Raw genomic sequence first — 10,883 nt, 5'->3', positions numbered from 1 at the left:
ATATATTACAGAGATTCAAAAATGTATTGTTTCCAGTAGTTAGCTCTAAAAACTCACAGGTCTCGAAAGCCAAGTTGTAGTGTAAGTCCGATTGCTATTATTACTATTAAAAATATCAATATCCAAAAGTGCCTGAAGTTATTTTTTCACTTGGTTAGATATACTCACCTCAGGTAAGTAGACAGAAACAAGTGGAAAAGGAAGGGAAATGAAGGTCTTGAAAGTAAAACGGAGACAAATTTACCAGTCTTCAGAAGATACTGTCTACAATGCAGTGAGCAGAGAGGGTCGGTAGATCATACTGACAAGTAAACCTTACGTTTGGGTGAATCAAATTGCTGACTGAGACACATATGAGAAAGTAGTACTAAATGCGGTCAGTATTTCAGTGAAGTTGTAGGTGCGAAGCTCCAGGGGCTTAGGAGATACAGTTACCAGAATATCACATGGAAGTACAGAATAGTCTTCATACAGTTGGAGGTAAAAGCTTTATAAGACCTCTTGTAACGACAAAAGATGAATTACAAATATATGGGTACATATTAGGACTAGGGGGAAGTCATATAGTAAGGGTATACCTGACGGCGGTCATCTTGAAATCCGCTATTTTGAATTAAGGTTAAGTTTTTAAAATAGGAATAGGGTCATGTGATACATGATTTAAGGCGCAAATTTAATCAGAAGAACAATGGTGACGTTAATTTTGTTTTACGCGCAATTGATAAAAAGTTACAGGGAAATTAAATATTGTTGCAGCATATGTATTAGTCTTTTACCCCACCTTGTAAATTTTGTGTTAATGATAATAATTAAATAAAAAGCAGGTGGATAAATATTAGGCTTATGGTAAGAGTTGCCTTGATGGCGGCCATGTTCAAATCCGCCATTTTGAATGTGTCAAGTGTAACTCGATTGACTTTGTCAGGTGTGCTCACTGTGAGCAGAGCATTTATGCAAGTCATGCACTCTTTTCTGAACTACATATTGATTGTACTAATTAAGGACTTTTCTGCAAGAAAGACCCAAGTTCAATTATGACTCAATTCCACTTTGGTCATTTTTCCTTAAATTAGCAACTTGTTTATGCGATAACAAATGCTGGTTAATGATAAAGCAAAAATGGTTATACCGTTAGATTAATGGTAAAATTTGCTATTAATAAGGTGTCAATGTTATGCGTTTTGTTTAAAACTTTTGTCTGATTCAAAATGGTGGATTTGAACATGGCCACCATCAAGGCAACTCTTACCATTGACCTAATATTTATCCACCTGCTTTTTGTTTAATTATTATCATTAACACAAAATTTACAAGGTGGGGTAAAGGACTAATTCATATGCTACAACAATATTTAATTTCCCTGTAACTTTTTACCAATTGCGCGTAAATCAAAATTAACGTCAACATTGTTCTTCTGATTAAATTTGCGCCTTAAATCATGTATCACATGACCCTATTCCTATTTTAAAAACTTAACCTTAATTCAAAAACGCGGATTTCAAGATGGCCGCCGTCAGGTATACCCTTACTATATGACTTCCCCCTAGTCCTAATATGTACCCATATATTTGTTATTCACCTTTTGTCGTTACAAGAGGTCTTATAGAGCTTTTACCTCCAACTGTATGAAGACTATTCTGTACTTCCATGTGATGTTCTGGTAGCTGTATCTCCTAAGCCCCTGGAGCTTCGCACCTACAACTTCACTGAAATACTGACCACATTCAGTGCTACTTTCTCATATGTGTCTCAGTCAGCAATTTGATTCACCCAAACGTAAGGTTTACTTGTTAGTCGGTGGGTCGCAGTGGGTCACGGTGGGTGATGGGTCGCAGTGGGTCATGGTGGGGGGTGGGTCACAGTGGGTCACGGTGGGTGGTGGGTCACAGTGGGTCACATACGGTTGACCCACTTGACCCACTGACCCACTCAGAAAACTTGACCCAATTGACCCACTGACCCACCGGCCCACTGACCCACTCCATCTCTGATTTGTACAATATACCGCTGTCCGGAGAACGGATATTTCTCTGTGTATTCTTGGGACACTGAATTGATTTAAAAAAAAACTCTTTTTGTCATCTCGACAGAGACGGAGGGACGGATTTCCTTGTAGCCATTGTGTAGTGGATAGACAAACAGACAGACGGACTACCTTATAGCTGTTGTATAGTCGACAGGCGTAAAATACATGGCTTAAAAATTAAGATTATGTAGGCACTCTTGCAGTTTTTTTTTTTTTAGATACAATGATCTGGGGGGACACACTTAGTATTCCGGGGGGCACTGCTGGTACTATTGTATTTATTATAATATAGACGTACTATTTCGGTCTCCTCCCTGGGGCACTCTCAGACCCCCCGGGAGGGGGGGCAGTGCCCTCCCAAAAACATATCTGGAAGAAACACTGCTCTCTTATACTTAACACCGTTAAGGAAAGCTCACAAATATAAAACACATTGGGCCACTATTTTATCAGCATTTTGGAGAAGGAAATAGTCATGGTTTATTTCATTTTTAGTTTTTTTTATTTATATTTTGAGTTTTTTAAATCTGAGACCAAAAATTTTCCACGTTCGTCTCTATTACTTACTCCCAATGAACCAACCATGTGGTGATGAGATTATGAGGTCATTAATCCGGCGGCCAATAGTAATGTAATAAATTAAGCGCGGCCAACAGGTTCGAATTATCACTCCTATCAATTTGTGTGGCTAACCAGATAAGGAGTCCAGCTGACAATAAACGCATTTGAAGCTGACTTCACCTCAGAAGAAGTCGTAGATTTCAAAAAGAACTCACGCGACGTAATGGCTGGTTCTTTAGCTTCGTTGCCTGAATTGGAGAAGACGGTATATGTATCGACGCCTTTACCTCCCACATGGAATGGCTTCCAGGGATTCAGACCCCCCTCTTACATTTTGGTTTAGATGTCAGTTTAAGACGTTCTTCTCTTTTCTTTCTATTGTTGATTGCTTTTATGGTTATTTTTTATTACGTTGTGCTCTTTTAAGTTGTGGATAATGTTCAAGAGCTCAAGCAATGTCGTATTTAGAGCAGACTGATGTGATTGGGGTTTTTTTCTTCCTTATTCAGAGGTTCATCATGTGCTTGTTTTTTTTTTTTTCATAATAATCAATCATTGTAATTCTTTATTATTTCCACATAATTTGTCCGAATGTTCTCATGTTTTATCGTCCCCGTTTCACCTCTTCTCTCTGTCATCCGAATTGTTCGCTTTATCTACAATATTTTCTTAACCTCCATACTTTTCCTTCCACCAGAATATGATATCTTAATCAGTATTCTACAGTTTTCTATGCTTTTTTTATTTTATTTTTGTAAGATTATTCCTTTTTTCTTTATATTTTATACCATTTCACTGAATTTCTGTTTTAACTACGTATTTAATACATATTGCAATGTTCTGTAGGTAGAATCTAAATAATGTATACGGAAATTTTACCTTTCACCTTTTTTTATTATAGAAATGTCTTATAAAACTTTTACAAAGTTCTTGTAAGTTTTTCTCTAAGTTTCTAAATGTTTTACATGTAGAATAAATGCGAAGTCCCTCGGCACACAATGTCAACTTGGTAATAAAGGATATTTATCTTAGCTCACAGTGGCCTCAGACGGGATCAGTTATACTCCGTAGCTCATAGCAGCCCCGGATGAAGGTCTTATGTTAGAGCATTAAACTCCGTAGCTCATAGCAACCCCGGGAAAAGATATTACAGGAAGTTTCCGCTCCGTAGCCCATTGGCGGTCTCGGCAGAAGGTTTTGGTGGGTGAGCAATCAGCACTGGCACTGATAACTTCTTAGTTCCGTTGTCCTCTTTTATAGCCTTGGAGGGAGGGCTTGCAAAGGTGTTGTCGGCTTTCTTCGTAGTTCTTCGAATCCTCTTCGTGTCTTTCCTGGAGTGTACTCTCCTTCTGTCGTCTGGCACGGGTTGTTTATAATTGTAAAAACACGCGTTTGTAGTGAAAGCATGTGGCTTGCAATACGTGTGGATATATGAATTCTTACAATATATATGAAACGAAACTAGACAGATTTTTTTCGACTCCAATACTCTTTCAATCATAGTCCCTCGCAGCAAGGGATAAAAGGGGCCAGTTAACCCCGTGGATTTTCGAGGGGTGTTCAGTTCTTGGAAATAAATGTTGGTATATATGCGTAAACGACTGTTGGTTTGTATGATGTATCATGTGGATTCGTGCATCAAAGTTTGTGTGTATTCGCGACTGTGTCTGTGTGTCGGTCTTTCTCCTTACTTAGAATCTGTCTATTTAACCCCTTGGAATTGGTCTTTCTCCCCTCCCCTGCGAAAAAAATACTACTGACGTCCCTGTTCCCAATAGAAACAAATATACTTTCAAGACTAGTCAACACTTTCACGACACCTTCTAGAGACTAGACAACCCTAAATCTCGTGTCGTGGTTAACACTAAATAGTACTGTGCAGTCGCCCCTTGTCAGTCTCAAAGCTCAGATAATGTGGTAACTAATCGTGCAATTGGGGATGTCAAAACTGACAAGTTGCGCCCAAAATTTTGTAAACACTGAATTCGGTAGAGCTTAAAGTGTGGGATTTGATCTGGGTTGCGTATAAATAAAATCGAGCATGTACAAAAGAAACAGATTGTGATGTCAAAATGGGTTGAAGTGGGTGAGAAGGGAATAAGGTTTGGATCTACTAGTACTTACTTGTAGAGCTCGGTGTCTCTTCCTCGATGATCCTCTCAATGGGTCGATGTTCGTTCATCAATCTCTCTGATCTGCTGATTGTCCAAGTAGCCGGGAGTTAAGGGTCAGTTAAGTCCAAGCAGGTAAACCAACATTACTACGACGGTGAATTCAATCAAAATCGAAATTGTTCTCGTAAACAACTCATTGTAGTCGACAGCTATAACGTTAGCTCAGACAAGTGCTCTCCAGGCTAGAGCAATGTAAAACATATTGTAAGCTCAAAGTTGTAGTTCGCGTTCTTACATCTTGACTCATCTCCAATTCAATCCGGACTACCTCTTCCAAAACTCTCTCAATGGTTTTGTTCGACCTCCCTTCCGGGTTCATATCCTGGATCATTGACTGTTTCTTCTGTGACGTTGAAAAGTGCATACTACATAGATTAATCGAAGGTGAGGTGATGATAGAAATGCGGACGGGGAAACAATCTGTTGTTTTTATTAATTAAGAAATTACATGTGTAGGAAGAAATGACAGACAGCAAGAAAACTTCCTTGTAGGAAAAGCAAGTGAACTTTAAAAAAAAATGAAAAGTGACTCAACATTAAACAGACGATGATGCTTTTAACTGAGTTGAATTTTAAAGTGAAATGCCCCAAAGTTCGAAATAAAATGTCTCATAATGTATCCAAATACACATATCCTCACAGTACATCTTAGCAAGTTCCCCCTCAATATCTCCACCTTGCCGTGGTTGGGTGGGGGGGCTTGCGTGCTCTAATGATCCCAAGAGCTATGCCAGAGATACCTTCGCTATCAGAGGGCTTGCCATGCCGGACAGGTCTTTAGGGGTAGGAGCCAAACGAAGATAAATATTATGGTAGTGGGCAGCAGCTCTACCATGAGGCTGAAGATGATTGACATCGGCAAGGCTCAGATGTGGACAAAAACAGGCAGGGACAGGAAGTCCTCTATGTCTGTTTCACTGTGAGGTGGAAGGACGTGGGATACCACCACTCAGTCATATAGAAAACATGGAAAGAGAAATAAGAGAATGTAATATTAGGGAATACGACACTACTGTTTCGCAGAGGGTCGTCCCGGGCAGTGGAGGAAAACACAGCAGGGCCTCCTCGGTCGTCATCAAACGAAACCAATGCAGGATAGGAACCTGGGATGTGCGATCGCTGTTACAATGTGGAAAACTGGAAAACCTGAAGAAAGAAATGGAAAACATGAAGATAGTTATCTTGGGAATCAGCTAAGTTAGGTGGCCTGATGGAGGAGACATGTGGAACGGGGACTTCAGAAAGATTTACTCAAGAGCTGTAAACGGTACAGCGGGAGTCGATTTTGTCTTAATAAGAAGATAGGACAGAAAGTTATAGGCAGCTGGAGATATAGTGAAAGGATAGTAATGTTGAAGATAGCAACCGAACCGAGGAATATGAATATAATCCAAGTATATATGCCTATATCAAGCTACACAGATGAACAAATAGAACAAGTATTAATGAAAGTTGAAGACCAGAACAATTTAATCATCATGGGTGACTGGAACGCAGTAGTCGGCGAAGCCAAAGAAGAAAACGTAACTGTGAGTTTCGGCCTAGGAGAAAGGAATGCGAGAGGTATACAATTAATTGAGTTCTACAAAAGCCATAATCTGACTGTAGCGGACACTCTCTCCGAGCAACCACTAAGAAGAAGATATACATGGACAAGACCAGTGGACAAAGAAAGATTTCAAATAGACTATATACTGGTTCGACAAGCTTTTAGGCATCAAGTGAAGAACAGTAAGAGTTACCCAGGAGCAGAGTTGTCTTAGACCATAATTTGGTTTTGATGAAGATCGAACTCCGATTAAAGAGGAAGCGAGTGGTAGCACCAAACAAAAGATGGAACACAATCAAGCTGAGAAGAGATGAAAACATGAAAAAGGAATTTGCAAATGCGACAGACAAAGAGACGTCTAAAATAGCTTTAACAGGTGATGACATCGACTCGAAATGGGAAGCCATGAAAGCAGGGATTACAAAAGCTGCTGACGAGCACATAGGGATAAACGAGAACCTAATACAAACACCCTGGATAACAGCAGAAATATTGGAAATGATGGAGCAAAGAAGACAGTTCAAGATAACAAACAAAGATGAGAAATACAGAAGGTGCAGCAATCACATCAACAGAGAGGTAAAGAAGGCCAGAGAAAACTGGATAAACAACTTGTGCAAAGAAATTGAGGAAAATATAGTCAAAGACAATACAGGAACAGCAAATAGAAAGGTTAGAAAACAGTGATCTTACAAATTTCCAACGGATGAAGATGACGTAAATGTTACAGGTTGTACCGTAATTTGGTGTCATAAATGTTACAGGTCTGTGTAGGAGATCTATATACGCAGGTTTACCGTTTCTGATGTGATAATGAAGTAAAAACGTGGATTAGTTGACTGATTTGAAGTTAAACATACCTTTCAGCAGCTAGGGTACATGAGACTTGGATCTACAGCTTGACGTGGGATCCGAACCACATGAGATCTCACTTGGAATTGAACCCTGATCTCCGGCGCTGAAAGGGATTAGGCTATCTGAAAACAAACGGAAACATGACGGCACATGCAGAACCCAAAATCGACCCAGTCGACCTTACATTTGGATATATAGAGATCATCGAGTGTTAAACCCCGTCGTTATCATCAACGAGAAATCACAATGCATCAGGACCTAATCTTTTCAATATGGTTATTCCCCGTGGCGAGAAGGAAAATTGATTGTGTGGTGTATTAAGCGACGATACTAATCGACGGAGCAGAGAAAATACTTTATCTTGAGTGATGAATCATTGTACTATACTATGTGATATTCCAATGGAAAAATGTGGGTTTCAAGAATGTTTGGTAAACAGCCTATGTGGTGCCTACAGTAAAATTTGAAGATGGAACATTATCATGTTTCGTGTGAAGAGGACTTTGGCTTCTTTTATTTCTACTTGGTAATATCATGGCAGAGGATTAGGACATTCTAACTACTAATTTGCTACCAAATCATAGACTACCAGTTTGGGAATGAATATTGTGAGTACCAACAAAACTTAGCATCCGTTCATACTGCGTAGCCTCTCGGAAGTGGTTGCACGACAACTAGATTTATCCATGAAACTAGACGAGACAGAATTTTCGTGATGATATATGAGACGAGATAGAGATCTTCTAATAGAAAGAAATAGATCTACTTTTCGAGACGAGAAAGCTCTTTCAATATATCTTTTCGAGATGAGACAGCCCCAAGTCTAGCCTCGTAAACGCTACTAACGACAATATCGTAACGATAATGAAGTAGCTTGCCAATTGTTCTCATTTAAACCCGATTGAACATTTATGGGATGTTTTGAAAACCCAAATTTTCAGCAGACCACAAAGCCCTACTGTATATTGGCATCTACCTTCATTACAGCTCTGTCCGAAGAATGGACAGTCATTCGCGAGGTAACCTTTCGCTACCAGGTCGATAGTATGAGCGAAAAAATGGAGGATATCATAAAGGCAAAAGGTGGGACAACCCCGTATTACAAACCATTACATGAGATGGTCCACCGATAACAGCAATCTTCGACCGTATTTCAATTGAGTGTCCAGATACATTTGATCACATAGTATACAGAGTTTGTTTGCTTCTGTTTGTTTCCAGCTTCCTCGTGATTAGACTATACAGTAGCAACCATACTCAGCTTTGGCGAGGGATTACCAGTGAAAGCTGTAGGTCCACGTAGTCGTAGGTAGATAGGTCCACGTCTCATATAGCCTCGGTACTGAAAGAAACAGTAAAATCCAAGCTAACCAACTTATTTTTATTTCATTCTTTTATCTTTCTCATGAGGTTCCTAGTTCAATCCCCGGACAAGTAAGTTTGTGGTAGACAACATCGTGTCCGTGAGTTTTCTCAGAGTACTCCCGGTTCCTTACACATTCTCATTCTACCAATTTTTCCATTATCATTCACTTGCCTTAATCATACGTCTCTCTTAGCCTAAAGGACATAATCGTTGGACCTTAAACTGAAAGATTTTATAAACACTTCTGACCAGAGTATATACACTTGTTTATTAAAAACTAAATTACAGTGTAACGGCTTCGACGGTTTCGACAACGTTAAGTTATCGAAACCGTTGCACAGTAATTGTTTTCAATAAACAAGTGTATATACTCTGATCAGAAGTGTTTATTATTTCTTTAGTGAGTTCCAGAGTCATAATGAATAGAGTTGCATGAAAGATTTTGTTTCCTATTTTCTTTTTCTTTGTTGCAACCGGTTTCGAGTTCGATTGCAGGTGGAGATACTCGATCAAAAAAGTGTAAAAGCTTCTTCAGACCAGCCATTCTAAGTGATTTCACTGAATTTTCCTCATTCACACCAGGCAAATGCGGGATGGTACCTTAACATACAGGTCCCAGGCCGCTTTCTTCCTTCCCTTTCCTCAGATAGTGTGATCGTCGAGGGACATCATCACTCATACGTGTCAAGCTAACATGGCCGTAGATCCCGAAAGCCCAAAAATATTTTTTTTTAAATCCTAATCCTAATTTTCTCCCTTGTTTTCTCACTTTATTTTCCTATCAGTGCCAAACAAGAAAAGGCCTCTCTAGTGCTTTGTCACTATACAAATATTGTATTGGATTTTATACCATCGTAAACAGCGTAATATTATTTTTGTTCATTAGGTCTAAATTACAAGGGTTTTTCCCTTTTTTTTAAAAAAAAGAAATAATGTTATTGCTAGTAAATCCAAAGTATTGTCATGTAATAACTTTACATAGTTCAGTGATTTATTTTTATGCGTACTCGTATATTATTAAGTGACAAATTGCTTTTTGCGGATGACCTTAAAATATACAGTAGGATAAAGACCATCCATGATTGTCAGAATTTACAATACAATATGGAAAATGTTGCTAACTGGTGTTCTCTCAACAAACGTAGGGTAAATATAAATAAATGTAACATTTTATCGTTCACTAGAAACAAAAATGAAATATAGTTTAATTTTTCAATCAGATCTTACTAAATAGATTGAATTCAGTCAAAGATCTTGGAGTTAGATCTGATACGAAACTGACTTTAATAACCATATAGTGACCATAGTTAATGAATTTATCAACATGTTAGGGTCCATAATTAGAACTGGAAAGGAGTTTAACAATAGTACACTAACAGAAATGTATTATTCCTATGCCCGATCAAAACTGGAATATGCTTCTATAATCTGGAACCCATCAACCGACACCAACTGGACGAAGTCCAATCTAAATTTATCAAATACTTGGCATACAAGAGAACTAGAATCTATCCATCTTTTACGAAAACTATCTAACATTAATAGACAACTTCTGTATCTCTACACTTGAAGAAAGGCGAAATGTGACATATCTGATTTTCTCCATAAAATAGCACAAAACGAGTTTAATTGTACGGATTTGATCTCGATACTAAATTCTCATGTCCCGACACGTAAAACTCGTGCTGATAACTCTGGCCTGTTCTATTGCAAAAAAGCAAGGACCAACGTATTATTGAAGTCACCATTCTGGAGAATATGCTCTTCTTATAACAAAATATGAATCGAATACAAAGAAATTGATGTCTGTACTAGTAATATGAATTACATGTTTAAGAAAACTATTGTACATTTATTTTGTGTAATACATCAACACTATAATTGGGCTTATGCCTGTTGTATTGATGACAAATGAATAAATAAATACTAGAGTACTATGCCGATATTTGCATATTGTGATAAAGAAACTATCTGAAGAAAAAGAAAAAAGAAGAGCAAAAAAACAAAAATGTGATTAAGAGGTGAAAACGTGACATGACTTGGCCACTGTGGAGGCGTAAGTCCCCGGACCACATATTTTCATCTGTTTGTAGAACGAGGAAATAAGGAATGGCTATTAAATGTCTAAAGCGAATTCTTATCTCTGATTGTCTGACGTTTAAATTTGCCAATAAACACGTGATAAAAGATAAATTAGTTGTAAGAAAGAATTTATTGCCCATATTCAACAGAAAAAGAGATCAACAAAACAACAAACACACAAATGAAATCTTTATTTATCTCTATATGTAAATATTTAGTGAAGTTAGTGTATATGCTAATAATAATAATAATAATAATAATAATAATAAT

General features: G+C 38.1%; 1 pseudogene; it reads left to right on the top strand.

Moving 5' to 3' along the window:
• The first annotated feature begins 6,110 nt into the window (after window positions 1-6,110).
• LOC145685136 (protein CFDP2 pseudogene) lies at window positions 6,111-6,524 on the top strand (annotated as a pseudogene).
• The last annotated feature ends 4,359 nt before the right edge of the window (window positions 6,525-10,883 follow it).

Source organism: Thermobia domestica, chromosome 1 (genome assembly GCF_964235325.1).
Source record: "Thermobia domestica chromosome 1, izTheDome1.hap1.1, whole genome shotgun sequence".
NCBI lineage: Eukaryota > Metazoa > Arthropoda > Insecta > Zygentoma > Lepismatidae > Thermobia > Thermobia domestica.
The sequence above is the reverse complement of the archived record's forward strand: the minus strand, read 5'-3'. Positions and strand labels throughout refer to the sequence as shown.